Source organism: Macaca nemestrina, chromosome 11, assembly GCF_043159975.1.
Source record: "Macaca nemestrina isolate mMacNem1 chromosome 11, mMacNem.hap1, whole genome shotgun sequence".
NCBI classification, from domain to species: Eukaryota; Metazoa; Chordata; class Mammalia; order Primates; family Cercopithecidae; genus Macaca; species Macaca nemestrina.
In genome coordinates, this window is record NC_092135.1 from 124,652,262 (window position 1) to 124,671,111 (window position 18,850).

General features: G+C 38.6%; 1 pseudogene; it reads left to right on the forward strand.

Annotated features, from left to right (window-relative positions):
• Positions 1-18,355: 18,355 nt before the first annotated feature.
• Positions 18,356-18,454, forward strand: LOC112425244 (U6 spliceosomal RNA; annotated as a pseudogene).
• The last annotated feature ends 396 nt before the right edge of the window (positions 18,455-18,850 follow it).

Sequence of the window (18,850 nt, forward strand, 5' to 3'; positions counted from 1 at the left end):
GCCCCAAAGAGCAATATACTGAGGGAGAAGCCCACGGTATTTCTTCTCTCTCTGAATTTCTAGAATTCTGTTATCTACTTAGGTTTTCATGTTCCATATAATGTCTATTCCTGATTTTGATGTTCTAAGTTGTATTACAAAGAGTAACAGCAATGTAGGGGATATGCAAACTACAGGCTTTAACCTGCCTGAAAGGGCCCCAAATTCAACACTCTACCACTGATTTCATCTGCTTTCTCAGTCAACATCTTTTTAAAGCACTGTATTCTCAGCCAGCCATCAAACTTCTTAGCTTTTTCACCCATAATCAACCCATCTCAAAAATCACCACCATCACTGAAGCTTTGAGAAGAAAAATCTCCTCTTTGGTAAACACCTTTGTTTACCCAGCATCATTTTGTTTGTTTTTTAACAAGTGTTGCTCCTCCATTTGGCTGGGTATTTATGAATTGATTCTACTCACCTCTCCTGGCATAAGGCTAAACACATGGCTAAATTCAACCAATCAGAGAATAGTGTTCTCAAGTCAAGCAGTTGGTTTTGGCAAGGAATTTGATCCAGACTGAGCCAAAGAGTGTCCGTCCAAGGGCTTTTGCTGGCACTATCAGAGAGGAGGGTTTCTCTCTTCTCTGGTGTTAATAACTATAAGGGAAACATGTCTAGGAAACAGCATGTGAAATATATCTGAGGAAAAGCCAATAAAGTGGAAAACAGAGCTGAAGATGGAACGAAAAACATCATCTGACCTCCCAGCCCATCTATCCCTAAAAGATATCACAACCACCTTTGATTCTTCAGTTACATACATGAGACCATAAACACATTTTCTTTTCCCTGGGGTGCTGTGAGTTGGGTTTCAAATTTTTATAATCAAGACTTCTGTCCAACATACTCTTCAACCTATCCTTTAAGCATTCCCAGTACTCAAATTCCTGAACTCTTGAAATTATGGTGAGGTCAACGTCATTTTAAACAATGGAGCTTTGGAATCACAGGACTTTTAATTGACATGGCAGCCATGAAAATGTGACTCAATCTATCACAATAAGGAAAGTACTTGATTGATGTCTCCAGCTGCAATGTCCAGAATCTACCACCACTTTTGATCCAAAGCCATGCTTCTCACAAGCTGCTCCCAGTCAATGACTGAATGACACAGGGCTACTTGGCAAGCCACTCTTACTAGAGGTGGAACAGCTCTGAACTGACATTGGTTGGAGGGCTCACTGTCAGCCTTGCCAAATACTTTCTTATAACTACACATTGTCCAAAATTCTTCTACTCAACATTCCTTCCTTTCTTTTCTCTCTCTTTTACAAGAGACAGACCTATATGGTGGTCTCACAGCTGTCCCAGGCTATGCCAGTGTCCTCCCTATTTTCACAAGTATTTTATCAATAATTCTGATATGGTGGCACGTGCTTGTAGTCCCAGATAGTTGGGAAGCTGAGGTGGGAGGATTGCTTGAGCCCAGGAGTCTAAGGTTGCAGTGAGCTATGATTATGCCTCTGCACTCCAGCCTGGGCAACAGAGCAAGACCCCATCTCTAAAAAAAAAATAATAATAATTAATTTAAAAAACATAAAATAAATTCCGGTGAGTTCAACACTTTTACTCTGCTTACAAGTCGGCCTGCAAGTTATCCATATCATGGATATTGGTAAAACAAGGATCTCTTGCATCAAAGAAAAATATTTTTGCTCACAATACCAGCAGCCAGAGTATCAGCATTTGCCATACTTATCTAAGCCCCAAAAGGGCCAGGTGACGCCCCTACATGCAGTAGGGGAGGGAGGGTTATTTTTCTTTTTATGGGAGAGGCTCCCCAAGCTTGGGAACCTGAATCTTTTCTAATAAGCATCAAACCTGCTTGATCTTTACCTTGAAGAAAGGTATTATTTTTATTATCCTGGACAGTAAAAAACCTTTCCTATGCTGCTTTGGAAGGAGATATGATCTTCATTCCCCAAGGGTATTCACCATGTAAGCATGCATGAACAGACAGCCCAACACAAAAGCAGCCAGTGCCTCTACTCGCAAGATGTGTGGAAATGTACAATACATTTCTTGCACATCTCATCCCATCTTGGCCTCTACTTCTAGGAGACCCAGACTAACACAAATGGTTTTGCTACTAGTTAGACTGTGTGGCCTTCGAATGTAAAAAGTATGCTTTGCCTTTGCTTTCAGCCTCCAGAGTGCTTTGCTTGACAAGTACGTGTTTATAGACTGAGCCATGGAATTGAGACTAAAGATGAACTAATGAACAGTAGACTTGGACTTTGAAAAAGGGCAAGGCATTCTTAAAACAGGTCTCCTTGTATAAATTCGGTTTCCTTGTCTATATTTGCTGAACAGGGACTGCTGCTGGATATTGATACCATTTAGCCATTTCTTTGTCTCTGCCTGCTCTAAACAGCCGCAACTTCCCATGGTGATGACATCTAAGCTTGGCCCATTCTGTGCTGAGCCAAGAGAGATCCTTAGGAGCCCTCCAACCACTGGAAAATAGAGCCTAAGAGAAGTACTATTGTTCCCTGCCCACTCACTACATAAGTAAGGCTATATGTCTCAAAATGTATCCACAGGATTTTAATTGATGTAGTTGACTGAGTGGCACCATGGAGAAGCTAATACCATTGATTGAAAGAAGAATTTTATTGTATTTCCCAAGAGGAAAGGGCAGCTGCACCCTGCAGGACCACATGGGGAAGCACTAGTTTGGGTCAGGATGCAGAAGGAGCAAGGGGAAAGCCCAGACCAGAGCCCTTTTGGGAGTTTCGACAGGGACAGGACAGGACAGGACAGGGCAAGCAGTTTAGGAATGGGTCGTTCGAATCATCCTGGTGGCCTCTGGGGTATAAGAACTGTCCCTGCTTGTGTGATCCCTGGACCTGAGTTGATAGACCAGGGTAATATTGGCTTGGTGTATGTATTAGGGTTCTCTAGAGGGACAGAACTAATAGGATATATATGGGAGTTTATTAAGGAGTATTAATTCACACAATCACAAGGTTCCACAATAGGCCATCTGCAAGCTGAGGAGCAAAGAAGCCAGCCCAAGTCTCAAAGCTAAAGAACTTGGACTCCAATGTTCAAGGGCAGGAAGCATTCAGCACAAGAGAAAGACGTAGGCTGAGAGGCTAAGCCAGTCTGATCTTTTCATGTTTTTCTGCCTGCTTATATCCTAGCTGTGCTGGCAGCTGATTAAATGGTGCCCACCCAGATTAAGGGTGGATCGGCTTTTCCCAGCCCACTGACTCTAATGTTAATCCTAATGTTAATCTCCTTTGGCAACACCCTCACAGACACATCCAGGATCAATACTTTGCATCCTTCAATCCTATCAAGTTGACACTCAGTATTAACCACCACAGTATGTGAGAGTTTGGTGTAAAAAGATGGTTGGGGGTGTGAACTCTGGATTTGTTGGTTTGCATCTGAAAGGCAGGCGCTCAGGGGAGACTTCTGCTATCTCTCAAAATTTGGCTAGTCTTGGCCAGTTGGCAGCGCCACAAATACCAGAGCATCAAGAATACAGGAAGATAATAAGATAGAGTTAATTGAATTGACCCTGTGATGAACGGATGCTAAACAGACAAACACAGAATTTAAGAAAGCACAATTAGAACATGGTGCCTCCCTCTGTCTAAACTACAGATAGCACCTACTGCTTGCTACAGCTTTCCCCAAGTTCAGAAGTCCACTCTTGACTCCCAGTCAGTTGAATGGTAGAAAAGGGTCATCTTTTGTCAATAAACTCCTTCCAAATTTTCTTTCTCCAGAAGTAGACTTTTAGTTTCTGGTGTCCTTTCATTCACTTTGATCTTCACCTTCGCCTTCCTAGTTATTGGCTCAAACAGGCACCAGTACCCATTGATGAGGCTACTTGACATTTTGAATTGAGTTGGACTCTTGGGATTAACTCAAGGGATGAATCATATCTGCTGTCACGGCCACCTTCTCCAACCTTGCTCCACACCCATCTTGCTTTGGTTTTCCTCCCTATGCAGCAGCAGGCAAAGCCAACATATCACCCTAGATTAAGGCTATCATGTTCAGCTCCCAAATATCACTTCATTACACATGTAAAAAAGAAGCTACTGACCATGACTTTTGTGGGAGCCTAACAGTGCCACTTTCATTTTCCCCCTGTCACGAGATCACATTTTATGTGAGAGTTTATCCTAATACGGTCTATTTAGTAATAAAATGTCCTTAGGATGAATTATTCAGACAAAATTGATTGAATATTCAAATACTTCTGTTCCATAGTGGATATAAAGGCATTGAAGCAACAAAAGATTACAACGAATCAGTAGACTTCAAGTTGGTCTATAGGTACATGACCCTTTATACTTAATTTTAGCTCTTATCACGGAATGCAGGGAGTGGGGACCACACAGATCAGTATCAATTTTATCCACTTTGGAGGTGTCATCTATCCTGCCATAGCCCTAGGTTTTTTGGCTTTTATTCCTAAACACTCATATTGATTTCTATTACAGATGGTTACAAACTGTGTTTTCCATCAGAAAATGGCAATGTTTCTCCAAAGGCAAAATAGAGCAAAACATAATGACTAAGGCCATTTGTTGTTATCTCAAGGGGTTCAATGCCAAAATGCAAGAAGGAAAAAGAGAGCTACTGCAGGTATTCTGCAAGGGGTGAGAACAACTTCTGCTTTTTCTCCTTTCTCATGGCCTTCTGTTTTCCACTCAGCATGGTGGCAGGAGCAGGTTCAAGCTACAAGTGAAGAGGTGGTAAACGTCATGTTAACAGCACACTTCCAAAGACGGTTTTATTTGGTGACTATCCACTTATGCAAAACACACGGCCCTCACCTCACTGTATAGAAATGTTTTTCATTCCACATTTATATCCTTAACAGAACAGAGGAAACCTTGTAATGAAAATTACACATATGCAAATGAACTACTATATTGATATGCTATATTAATTATATCATATTAAATTATCTCAAATAATACAGGTGCTTCCACATTTTAGTGTAAGTTAAGCAAGATCCACCTATAATTCAATGCAGATGTTGAGGACTGAATTTCTTTTTTAAAAAGATGGTGTTTTCCTATCCAAGCATTCATTTTCATAGCTTCAAAACTACCTAAGCATAGGTAGCCAAAATAAATACCTTATCCTTTACAGGGGGAAATGAAATGGAAACTGAAATTTAAATGGAGAAATCCTTCCCTGTCAAATTTGTGCTTGTTTTTGTGAAAATAAGTAAGACACTTGTCATTTACATGCTTCGGTGTGAAACACTTTTACCTCTCTCTGTTGCCAGTATCTAGTGAGCTAAACCCATAGTCACAAATGGCCAAATTGATCATTCTACTTATGACCAAAATGTTGTTATTTGAAATGATAAAGAACATCCCATCATGGCTAGTATTTCAGTTTTCTATGGCTAAGTGTGCTCACTAAACATATAATAAAAATCAACACATTTATTGTCATAGATAAGATTTCTATTATGAATTGGTGAATAAAATTCAAATTCACAGGGGTTCTTCTGTATGTTGTAGGGGTAGGGGTGGAAGGCTTCTCACGGAATACTTTGTCATCTGCTTGAAAACTAAAAACTATCAACGCCATCAAAAACCTGAGATTCCAATAATCGATTTAAATAAATAAATACTCGTTAAAATGCAACTTTTCAAAATGACATCAAATTTGGCATACGTACACAAGCATCTAGGAGAATTAAAATCAAAGTTTGAGTTACATGGGCTCTGGTTGACTTTATGCTGCTAAAAGCACTGGTCTTTAAACACACCCCCAAAATGCAGCTACGTGATGTAATCGTATTAGCAATGTAGTAAAATGCACTGTATGAAATAATAGATTTTTACAAACACAAAGGCAATATGTAACAAACCATTTTTTTTCTCCTAAATTGTTTGTGAGCTCCTTTGCCCTATGGATGAAACTGCTCCGTAATTACTCATGCTAGCCTGGAGACTTCACTGCCTTGCAATGCCACATGAGCCCCTGTTTTCATTTATGGGAGCCAATGATTCATAGGGTGCACTGAGAAATCTTTTATCAATTAGATATGAAGAATCATACTCCCATCTTGATTTGTATCAGCCCTGGGTGGAAACCGCTTTTGCCAAGGACTATATAGTTCACCAAGATGTGCTCTCCCCCACCCCGCACAAGCCCACTCAATTCCAGCTTCGTTTCCCAAGACGAAGTACTGCTGTAAGTGGAATTCAAGAAAACAAAGTGGTTCTAACTTGCAGTAGATTCTACTGGGGAAGATAAATCCTGCAATCTGTTGCTGTGTTAAGATTAAAGAACATCAGGACTAGGGAAAAATATACTCTGTGTCTAGCTGGAATCCATTGCTGTCACAGATGATAAAATACAACTCAAAGTAAATATGCTTTATTTGGCATACATGCATAAATAAATATATATATATATATGGAATTTTGGCTTTACTACACAGAGTCTTTTAACTTTTAGCCAATTGTCATGCGGAATACAGAGATATAAGTATAGTAAACCTAGCATGATGTACAATTTCACAAAAGCAGAAATATTTCCAAACATGCCAGGGCATGACAGTGATGTAGTATTTCAGGACTGCTTTTTGTGTAACCCTGTTTACCAAGCTTAATTTTCAAAATGACAAACTGCTTCCAAAACTAGCAATTCTTCCTTTTCCCACTAATTGGTGTCTACAATAACACACTCTCCTCCATGTATGGAGCTGATGCTGCAGATTTGCCATTTTCCAGGCCCAAGTAGGTAGATCATGAATGAACCTGTCATTAGCAGGGATACATTTGTACTTGTAGAAACAAGAGGCTATTTGCCCCTTGTCCCCAGTCTTGTGACCATCAGCACATATCAGTAAGATGGTGGGCTAGGAACAGGGGTGCAAGCAGTGGCCATGGCTCTAGACTTGTGGATCCTCCTACAACCTTGACCTTGTGAAAGCCACTGAAGACAATATCCATAAGTCACTGGATACTACAGAACTAGAGCAAACAGCTATTTTCTGGGTCACTGCCCTATCCCATCAACAATTCAAAACATGACATTACAATATATTTTGTGTCTTCTACTAAGTTTACTTTTGAAAAATGGTTATATACACAGAGGCAAAGCTGCTTGACACCTTCTCAGACTTAGAAGAACTTTGATGAACCTGCTCAGACACCTTATACTATGTTCAAGAATATTGAGGCAGCTATGACAATATAGTAGGAAAAGCAAAACAAATCACTCTGCAATAATCAATTCATAGGTGATTGTTAAACATATACTATCAAGATATATACAAATACATGTCCACTTCCTCAGATATTGGTTTCTAGGAAATAAATATAAAGATAACTACTTATTTTTAAAATTTTTTTACTTTAAGTTCCAGGATACATATGCAGAACATGCAGGTGTGTTACATAGGTATACATGTGCCATGGCGGTTTGCTGCACCTATCAACCTGTCACCTAGGTTATAACCCCTGCATGCATTAGGTATTCGTCCTGATGCTTTCCCTTCCCCCGACCCACCTCTACAGGCCCTGAGGTGTGTTGTTCCCCTCCTGTGTCCATGTGTTCTCATTGCTCAACTCCCACTTATAAGTGAGAACATGCGGTGTTTGGATTTCTGTTCCTGTGTTAGTGTGCTGAGAATGATGGTTTCCAGATTCATCCATGTCCCTGCAAAGGACACGATCTCATTAATTTTTATGGCTGCATAGTATTCCATGGTGTATATGTACCACATTTTCTCTAAAGATAACTACTTTTGAAGTCTTGTTGAAATATAAACAAACTAGTACAAAGGGATTCTAAAAATTAATATTATTGCAGAGCAATAAATCTATTGCTAATGAAACATGCATCAATAATCAGTACCCCTTCAATGAGAAGTTCTCAAATACTCTATTATATTTAGGATTTCGTAGGCACTGATGTTTAGAAATGCTTTAAGTTGTAAAAAGCAGGTGTAAAAGGACAAACATTCCCAGCAATACATTAGCAGCTATTTATACTTTTATGTAGAACCTTCAAATCATGAAGATCATTGTTTAGATATCATTTTATGATTCTACTATGAACATGAACATACTAGTTTTGTTCTTTTGTGGGATGTGAACTACTAGTTCTTAAAAAGAAAAAATACAATAGACTGTCAGAAAAGGACAACTTCATCATTGAGAAAGATGTAAACATTGTAAAATATAAGATTTTATTCCAATAAAAATATACTTGCAAGGAAAATACTTGGAACCCCAGGACAGAGGTAAATGATGCTTCCTCAGAAAACATCAAATACTGAAGCATTTTTGAAAATGTTTGGAAAAACCTAGTTCCAATGAATATTACAACATTTACCACAGGGTAAATCTACATTTTGTGGAGCCTTTAAAAAAAAAGAATGCAAAAATTGCAAAAATACAATTAAGTCTAAAAGTGAATGTTTATTTATAATGAGAAAATAAATCACAGGGGAACACAGAGTTCTTTAAATGTAAAAAAAAAATCACAAAATCTGAGGTAAAGCATTACGTTTTTATTAATCAAACACCTGATATGCCTATATTAGACTTTTTTCCTACATCTTGGTTGCATACTCTTCCATGGCTCTTCACATGCAAATGATACTATTTTTCATGGAGAGAAGAGAAAAAAAGGCAGTCTTTCCTCTGGCGTGGCTCAATTTGTTTTTGGAGTTTTGGGGGGAGTTTTTTGTTGTTGTTGTTGTTGTTGAGATGTAGTCTCGCTCTGTTGCCCAGCATGGATTACAGTGGCACCGTCTCGACTCACTGCAACCTCCACCTCGAGGGTTCAAATGATTCTCCTGCCTCAGCCTCCCAAGTAGCTGGGATTACAGGCGTGGGCCACCATGCCAGGCTAATTTTTGTTTTTGTTTTTGTTTCAGTAGAGATGGGGTTTTGCCATGTTGGCCAGGCTGGTCTCGAACTCCTGACCTCAAGTGATCGACCCGCCTCAGCCTCCCAAAGTGTTGGAATTATAGGCGTGAGCCACTGTGTCCAGCTTATTTATTATTACTGACAGGTTGTAAAGACTCCTTCCAGATTCATGGTGTGCTTTTTGTAATATTAGATAGGTTTCTGAACTGTCACATTTGGGAAAAGCTCTGTCTCTCAATCTTCACACCAAAACATCTTGATAAACTCTACAAAATTATCAAGAGAAAAATCACATTTAGTTTGCACTAATATCCTTTTAAGTACTATGGAACACTTTACAAGTGATCAAACTAATCACAAATCAATATGATATTTCTAAAGAAATTTATAGTGAAATTCATGTTCCTTTCTATCCTTCATATTTCTCTTAAATGACCTATTGAATATATTGACTCGTCTATTTTTAAGTTAATAAATGATCTACTTTTGTAATAAAATCAAGAAGTTAATGACTTTTGAAGTCGAAAATTTTTTAACCTTGTAGGATAAAAATTATAATATATTTTAATAAGAACACATGATGAAACTGAATAAAATGGAATGCTGTATGACAAGTTTAAACCAGCTCAAAACCTAATGTTCAAGACAGTTGAAAAGTAAAAAGAAAGTTAACAAATTTCTGACATTAAAATTGACCCAGTTAACATCTTATATATTTTAAGAATATCTCTCATTTGGTTTTATTCTGACGGAAAGCCAATCTGAAAGCAAAATATAATCCATTAAATGTGATAAGAATGATAAAAGTTAATACAGTACTTACACTGAGTGTTTTATCAATTACTAGAATACCTCCTATTATCTTGTAATGTTTTGCAAAATATATCATTATTTGGTTGTAATAAGCAGTTTTAAATCCGGAGAGTTATTTTTGCTGCTAATTCAAGTCAAATCAGACTGCTATGCATTCTCATCCAAAACTCAGAGATCTTTAACCTCCAGTGGGTAAAAGTCACAGCCGATAAATATTTATAGAACTCCTCACCAAAGCTTCTGTTTGTTACAATTTTGTCCAAGAATGACATGACCTAGGAATTTCCTGGACTCGTGTTTCTGTTGTGATCTATAGAGTTCAGAGGCCTTTGCCTCATTTAAATATAAAACCCTAGGGAGGACCTCTCAAAATCAAATTAAGTTTTGATGTTTGACATTCATTTCACATTGAAGCCACCCTTTTTTTTTTTCTTTTACTTTTTATCTGATAAGCTCAAAGTTCGCATATGAGATAATGTAGTATAGAAGATGAATATTAAAGTGATCAGGGCTGACACTTTTAATGACATCAAAACAGTTGTTCATCTTTAAATTTCTATTTTATTACTCTGTTTTCCCCTAGGTTCCTTCCACCCTATCCTTCCTCCCCTACTTACATCCAGGCACGCTCTTACCTTTTTGCATTTAGTTTTGAAGGAAAACTCTCCTTCCACTTGTTTAAAGCTAATTTGAGATGAATGAATAAACCCTGTGCCCTCCTGCCATTGTCTGGTATCTTGACCCATAATTTAGCCCTACTTTACTTAATTTTTGACTCCTCCTTTCTTCAGTCACTAAATATCTTCAAATCTCTCTCATTTTCAAGCACCTGCCTTTTATCTCATGTCCCTCCCTACTGACTTCCCTCTCTCATTCCCATCAGAATCAAGGATCTAGGACATGTCACCTTCAGATTTCATCTCTTATAACTTCTTCATCTTCAACACATTCTGAGGAGGTTTCTGGCCCTGCCAATACACTCAAGCAGCTCACAGCGACATCACAAAAGCCGCCCAAAAGACATCCCTGATGCTGTATATTATGTTGACTTCTCATGACATCTCTTGTCCACTTCGGTCTTCCTGAAATTTCTCCTTGATTCCAAGCACCTCTCTCTCCTGATTCTCTCCCTATGATTCTCTCATCATTTCTTCAGTCTAACAGTGAGATGCCCTACATTTCTCTCCTCTTCTCCCTTGTCATCTTCTCTGTCAGCCATCTCATTCATCTTTGTGATGGCAACTCTAACCTATACGTGCTGATGGATTGTAAAGTGAATCTCCACCCTAGACCTCTCCTGTATATCTAAGTTATACTTCCCCTTTCATAACAGACACAACACCTGCAATTATTGTCTGAAGCCTTCCTTTATCACTATTAGTACCTTCACAAGGACAGAGACTATCCCTGTCATGTTCATTGCTGAGTCCCCGGTATCAAGCTTGGGATGAGTGTCTGAAAGGGACTCAATACAAACTTGCTGAGTTGAATGAGTTGACGTTCTATAGACACATTATACTCAATGTGTCAAACATAGACTCCTAATCTTGAGAAAATAGCCACCCCCTAAAACTGGTCTTCCTTCTACATTTCCTGTCTTGATTGAATTTAATCAATATCCCTCCACTTTCTTAAGCCCAAAACTTGAGGACAGTTTTCTGACTCCTCTTTCCTTTACCTCCCATGGTGAAGCACTCATCAAGTTCAGCTAATTCAACTCTTTAAGTATCTCTCTTGAATGAGAATCTGCTCTTTCCTTTATTGCCATAGGATTCTAACTGCATCCGGGTAACTAGATGTTTCCATCTGGTCTTTTTTCCCTTGCACTTCCCCGTGATGACCTCAGGGCTCTTTAAAAAGTGCAAATCAGGTCACATCACAGCTAAAAGCTATTCAGTGGTTCCTCAACAGGTTTAAATGCCTTAGTCCTTTAAAATATGCTTGTGTGTGTTTGTGTGTGTGTGTGTGTATATGCACGTTCACGTGAATGTGAATATGTGTATACGTATGTGTGCATGTGTATGTGCATGTGTCAACCTTTCCTGACCTCACCCTGTGTATTTGTTCAGTCTTTCTTCCTATTGCTCTTCCCTTACTGCTTCTCATTTTGCTCCAGCAATACCAGATAATTTACAGTTCCCCTAACCACGCATATTGCTGGAATGTCTCTGACAGGTTTGTCTTGATTCTCAGAATTCAGTTCAGAGGCCCCACTTCTCAAAGGCCTCCCCTGGTTCCTCCCACTCTCCATAGCTAATTGCTCCCTCCTCCATTCTATTCCACTTCTCCGTATTTACTTCCACTGTTGCCTTGATGGCCCTGACTCTGCTGACTGTATCATCCATCAATCGCAAGTCTTTTTTTTTTAAATAATCTTTATTTTCTAGAGCTGTTTTCATTTCACAGCAAAACTGAGCAGAAAGTACAGAGATTTCTCATATCCCCCCCTACCCCAGCACATGCACAGCCAACCCACTACCAGCATCCTACTCCAGAGTGGTACATTTGTTTAAACTGATGAACTAACATTTACACATGGTACTAGTCTGTTCTCACGCTGCTAATAAAGACATACCTGAGACTAGGTAATTTCATAAAGAAAAAGAGGTTTAATGGACTCGCAGTTCCACATGGCTAGGGAGGCCTCATAATCATAGCAGAAGCTGAAGGAGGAGCAAAGGCATGTCTTACATGCTAGCAGGCAAGAAAGCATGTGCAGGGGAACTGCCCTTTACAAAAGAGAGTATGTGTAGGGGAACTGCCCTTTATAAACTGCCCTTTATAAAAGCATCAGATCTCATGAGACTTATTCACTATCATGAGAACAGCACCAAAAAGACCCATCTCCACGATTCAATTACCTCCCAGTGGGTCCCTCCCATGACGACTGGTGATTACAGGAGCTACAATTCAAGATGAGATTTGAGTGGGGACACAGCCAAATCATATCATACATCATCACCCAAAGTCCATAGATTACACTGGGGTTTACTCTTGGTATTGTGTATTCTATAGGTTTTGACAAATCTATAATGACTTGTATCCACCATTACAGTTCACACAGAGTAGTTTCACTACCCTAAACATTCTCTTTGCTTTGCTTCCTCCCCTGCAACCCCTGACAACATTGATCTTTTTCCTATCTTCATAATTTTGCCTTTTCCATAATATCATATAATTGAAATCATACAGCATGTAGCCTTTCCAGATTGTCTTCTTTCCCTTAGTAATATGTATTTAAGTTTCCTTCATAGAGTCGCTGGCATTTTATCTTTGCTTTCCTCTTATCTAAGATAGTTCTGGTCACAGAACAGGTATCAGATAATTTTAGTTGGATTAAATCTATAATTTGTTGTGATTGTATAGTTATTTGCATTTTCCCTTCCTTGAAAATATATTGTTCTATAATTGTCTGACTTCTATCTCTTATTTTAAAAGAAAAAAAGAGTACCAAGCAAAAAAGGACTTTAAACCTACTTAATAGTCTCTTTTAGGTTTTTATGCACAATTTTAACAGATGAGGGATAGTATTTTCCAAATGTAATCCTGAGATTTGCAAATATACACTTGTGACTTCCTTTGAATTAGAAGCAACGTGTGTTCACTGACAATTGAACTTCTTGTTTCCTTAAAACTGTACCTTCTGTTGCACTTACTTCCTTCTATCTTGACCATCTTTCCCTAGTCATGCCCTTGAGAATGAAAGATAGCCTTAAGGTTGAATTGGCAAACTAAGTGTTTATCTGTAGCAGCTATTTTGCCATCCTTGATAGAATTCTCTGAATTCATTTCAAGAGTAACAAGTCAAATAATCATTCCACTCTCTATCAAAATTAAGAGTATTTTGACCTAAAATAAACAAGAATGCTTGGCTAATCCTACATATTGAAACTGATTATTTGTATAACCATATTTCATTGTCATATGAATCCACCTCAGCTACCTGAAAGCATACACACTAATCTATTATTTCTCCACTATTGGTGAACATCAGCCCCTAAGGTTAATATTCCCTGGCGACAGCTCAGTAGACATCCAGTGGGTACCAGCAAAATGCATCTTTAACAAGTATCCCAGGTGATTCTGATGCAGATCATGTGAGGATCTGATTTCTGAAAAGCCATACTTCATATCAAAATACTTGGAAGCTAGTGGCTACTAGCAGCAAGAAACTTCTCAGTGAAAGTAATGAGACGGATCATCTGTTAAATTTAATGCTCTATTCTAAATGAAAATTGCAGGAGCAAACCTAATTGATTTCCATACATTAACAGGGGGAAAATAATCAAAATGTCTCTAATACCTCAATATGTGGGATGGTTTGTACTTAAAAAAAATGTTTTTTTCACTAGTGTGGCTACACTCTGGGTGAGAAAATGTTCAAGAGTCTGAAACTCAAGAAAATTGCGTCTTCTAGAAGCAGGTTGGAAATTTTGAGAATGTGTTCAAATCTGGAAAGCTCTGATATATTATTTTTCTCACAGGATTAGAAATATGCTTACTTTGTCAGAGAATCAGCAATTGCATTTAAGTCTACACAGGGACCAGAAAGGTTCGTATGGCTGAGACCAATGAACTGAAATCCAAATAACAAAGCTATTTTTGTTACCTCCACTGCTGACCCCACTCCCTTTCTCAGCACAAGCTCAGACACATATAAGTGACTTCATTCTTAGTATCTCACCCTGTTTTACTAATTAGTTATGCCAGTAAGATAATCTTGATATGCTTGCTCTCTACTCTTAAACTGATAGACATTAACAAAAGTATGTTCTCAATTAAAGGAAAGTAACTGGTAATTGATTAGCTCACAACGGGATTTGTTAAAGCACATTGTGACTTTGAGCTGAAAGCATATCATAATCAAGGTTCTTAGTAAAGGACTAGGAACAAGCTAATGGTCCCAGGGCTTTCTGAAAGTGTGATTATGTTTGCTTTTCTTCTTGAATATAATAATGCTAGTCGAATCTTTTTATTAGTCCATTTTCACACTGCTATAAAGACACACCCAAGACTGGGTAATTTATAAAGGAAAGAGGTTTAATTGACTCATGGTTCCACATGCCTGGGGGGCCTCAGAAAACTTACAATCATGTCATAAGGCAAATGGGAAGCAAAGACCTTCTTCACATGGTGGTAGGAAAGAAAGAGAAAGCAAAAGCGGGGGAGCACCTTATAAAACCATCAGATCTGGTAAGGACTCATTATCACAAGAACATCCAATCACCTTCCACCAGGTTCCTCCCTCAACACCTGGAGATTACAATTCAAGATGAGATTTCAGTGAGGACACAATGCTAAACCATCAATAAGAAGCTGAGAAATAGAAAAATCTCATGATACAGGAATGAAGCAGAGACTAACTTAGACCAATGATTACAGCAGGACAAATATGCAAGAAAGTAAATGCATTAATTTATCAATTGAACATTAATCTACCAAGCAGAGAAATTTCATTTCAATGAAAGTTAAAAGTTTAAAATAATCATCTGACTAATAGAAAAGTCAGGAATATTTTTAGCAGATGAACTTCAGACACTTGTGTAGTGGTTGGAAACACTGCTATCTTTAATCAGGTGCCAACCAATTATACTGCAGGGTCAAAGTCAGCCCCTTCCCCCAGGAAGGACCTTTCTCTTATCACTATTCCCCCTCTCTAAACATCTAAATTTAAGACTCCAAAAGAAAGGGAAAAAAAAAAAAAACACACAGAGCGGTGAGAATACAATGCATTATTTGTTTTTCAAATGCACAGTTATTAAGTATTTTAGGGGGAGAGATAAGAGAAGAAAAATAGGTAGTTTTGAAGTATTTATAAGAATATTTCATATTTTAGTAATCTCTAGTTCATTGCCAGTAACCTCTCCCCTCTCTTCCACCACTGTGACTTGAGTTGAATATGTAGGTTTATCCACAGAAGGACAATACCTTTTATCAGCTTAGTCTCTACAAAAACACCTTGTCATTTTTTGATCTTCACATCATTGGGCAGTACATAGTTAATGAACACCTATCATTTGTAAGAAACTGTGTCAGCACCATTCAGATTGCAAATGTATTCAAGAATAGCCTTTATCCTTATGGAATTTAGATGTTCTAGTATGAAGGAAAGACAAAATGTGCAAAGCCCCCTGTATTAGTCTGTCCCATGCTCCTAATAAAGACATACCCAAGACTGGGTAATTTATAAAGGAAAGAAGTTTAATTGACTCACAGTTCCACACAGCTGGGGAGGCCTCACAATCATGGAGGGAGGTGAATGAGGAGCAAAGTCACATCTTACATGGTGGCAAGCAAGAGCACTTGTGCAGGGGAACTCCCATTTATAAAACCATCAGATCTCATGAGACTTGTTCACTACCACAAGAACAGTATGGGGGAAACTGCCGCCATGATTCGCTTGTCTCCACCTGACCCCACCCTTGACAAATGGTGATTACTACAATTCAAGGTGAGATTTGGGTGGGGACACAGCCAAACCATATCACCCCACCATGGTGAAAAGAACGTGCTAGGTTGGTTATATGGAGATACACCTCATATTTGTTTAGAAGATAAGACAAGGTTTATCTGATGAGGTGACACTAAAGTTAGGCACAGAAGAACAGAACTAAAAAGATTCAGAATGACAAAAATGAGAAGGAGGCAATCTGGATTGAGGAACTGCTTGAAGAAAAGCAGAGTAATAGGAAAATGGAATAAATAGAGCAGATACTTGGGAGGGTAGAGGACACAAAGAGAGAGAAAGAGAAATGAAACTGGTAATTTAGACAGCAATTAAACAGACTGATTATCTTCAAAACCAGGTTAAATTGTTTGGCCATGGAAGGATTTGGAAATAGGGTGGGATATAACAATTTCTGAGCATCTACAGTGTGCCAAGTAATGAGAGAGAAGCTTGTGAAACCTACATCCCCAAACATCAACACGGAGAGAGAACTGTCCTCGAAAACGTTAGCATAATGCAGCTTGTCAGGGAAGTTTCAGAACTGAAAAGCCAAACTTTAAGGGAAACAACTAACAACCAAAGATCATTTCAGAAATAAAGGAAGTTTTAATTCAAGCATTGGTGAGGAGGGGAAAATGGAGGAATGCTTTCTTCTGCCATTTTGATACAGCATTTTTTTTCACATCAGCATTTTCACCATGAGGACATTCTGAGTGTGTTATTAGAATATACAACAACTGGAGGATTTTGAAAGGGGAAAGTGTTCTCCAGGGTATAACTCCTTAAGCCACCTTAATTCCTTGATCAATTTTCTATACAGAAGAAACTGTTCCTATTTTTTTCATTTTTATTCTTATCTCACTGAAATTATCTTAAGATAAATTCTTTTTCCATAGACATAGTTACAAACCAATAACTGATTTATCAATCAAATTTCTTTAGTGTATTTGAGAGCTTTTTGTTTGTTGTATTTTGGTTTTTGAGACAGGGTCTTGCTCTGCTGCCCAGGCTGGAGTGCAGTGGCACAATCACGGTTTGCTGCAGCCTTGACATCCCTGGGCTCAGGTGATCCTTCAAACTCTGCTTCCCAAATAAGTCGAACTACAGGTGCACAACACAATGCCCAGCTAATCATTGCTTTTGTTTGTTTTGTAGAGATGGGTTCGCCCTGTGTTGCCCAGGCTGATCTCAAGTTCCTGGCCTCAAGCGATCTGCCCATCTCCACCTCCCAGAGTTCTAGGATTACAGGTGTGAGCCACCCCCCAGCCTGTTTTACTTTAAATAACACATTTTTACTCTTTTAGGTTCTATTACTGTGAATGTATTAATAAGTTCTTCAGAGAAATAGAACCAACAGGAGATTAAATGATGATAGACATATATAGAGAGATACTGAGATGCATTATAAAGAATTGGCTCACTTTATCATGGAGGTTGAGAAAGGCCACAATCTGCCATCTGCAAGGTGGAAAACCCAGGAAAGCTGGTGATATAAATTCCAGTCCAAGTCGAAAGTCCTGAGAACCAGGAGTGCCCATGGTTGGTATAAGTTCTAGTCCAAAGGCAAGAGAAGACCCAGGTCTCACCTCAAGCAGTCAGACACAGAGACAGAAAGAGAATTCAGCTGTCCTCCACCTTTTTGTTCTATACAAGCGCTCAATGGGTTGGATGATGTGCACCTACATAGGCCATCTGCTTTCCATAGTTCAAATGCTAATCTCTCCTGGAAATACCTTCACAGACTGATATGGTTTGGCTGTCCCCACCCAAATCTCAACTTGAATTGTATCTCCCAGAATTTCCACGTGTTGTGGGAGGGACCCAGGGGGAGGTAATTGAATCATGGAGGCCGGTCTTTCCCATACTATTCTCATGCTAGTGAATAAACCTCATGAGATCTCATGGATTTATTGGGAGTTCCCGCCTTAGCTTCTTGTTCATTTTCTCTTGCTGCCACCATGTAAGAAGTGCCTTTCACCTCCCACCATGATTCTGAGGTCTCCCCAGTCATGTGGAACTGTTAGTTCAATTAAACCTCTTTTTGTTCCCAGTTTCAGGTATGTCTTTATCAGCAGTGTGAAAATGAACTCATACATAGAGAGATGCAGAAATAATGTTTAACCAGATATCTGGCCATCTCATGACCCAGTCAACTTGCCACATTAAATTAGCCATTATAGTGCTCCCTTGAGCAGCACATATACTAAAATTGGAACAATACAGAGGAGATTAGCATGGCAATTTGATTTATAAAATCCTTTAAAATAAATAATTAATTAACCATTACAGTGATTTTTCTTTTGTGGGCAGTAATTCTACCAAGTCCAATTTACCCAGGTTAAATTTTTAAGAATCTAAAAATTGTGTCAAGATTTGTTTTTTCCATCAATTTGTTAGAAATACCAAAGTTTACCACTTGCTCTTTAGCTATAGCTAGTTTTATTTTCCATTAATTATACTACTGGCAATGTTCATTATGATTTCTAATAATAGACTGATGGTTTGCATGTTTCTCAAGAAATTCATTAGAGATTTGTGAGAAAAACTCTTCAGATATCTCAACATTGATAAACTGACAAAATTATTTAAGGGCTCAGAAATCTTATTTCAAAGGTGTCCCTAGGTACCTTTTCCCTCAAACATAATGTTCTTGATCCCAGTGTTCTTGATCCCT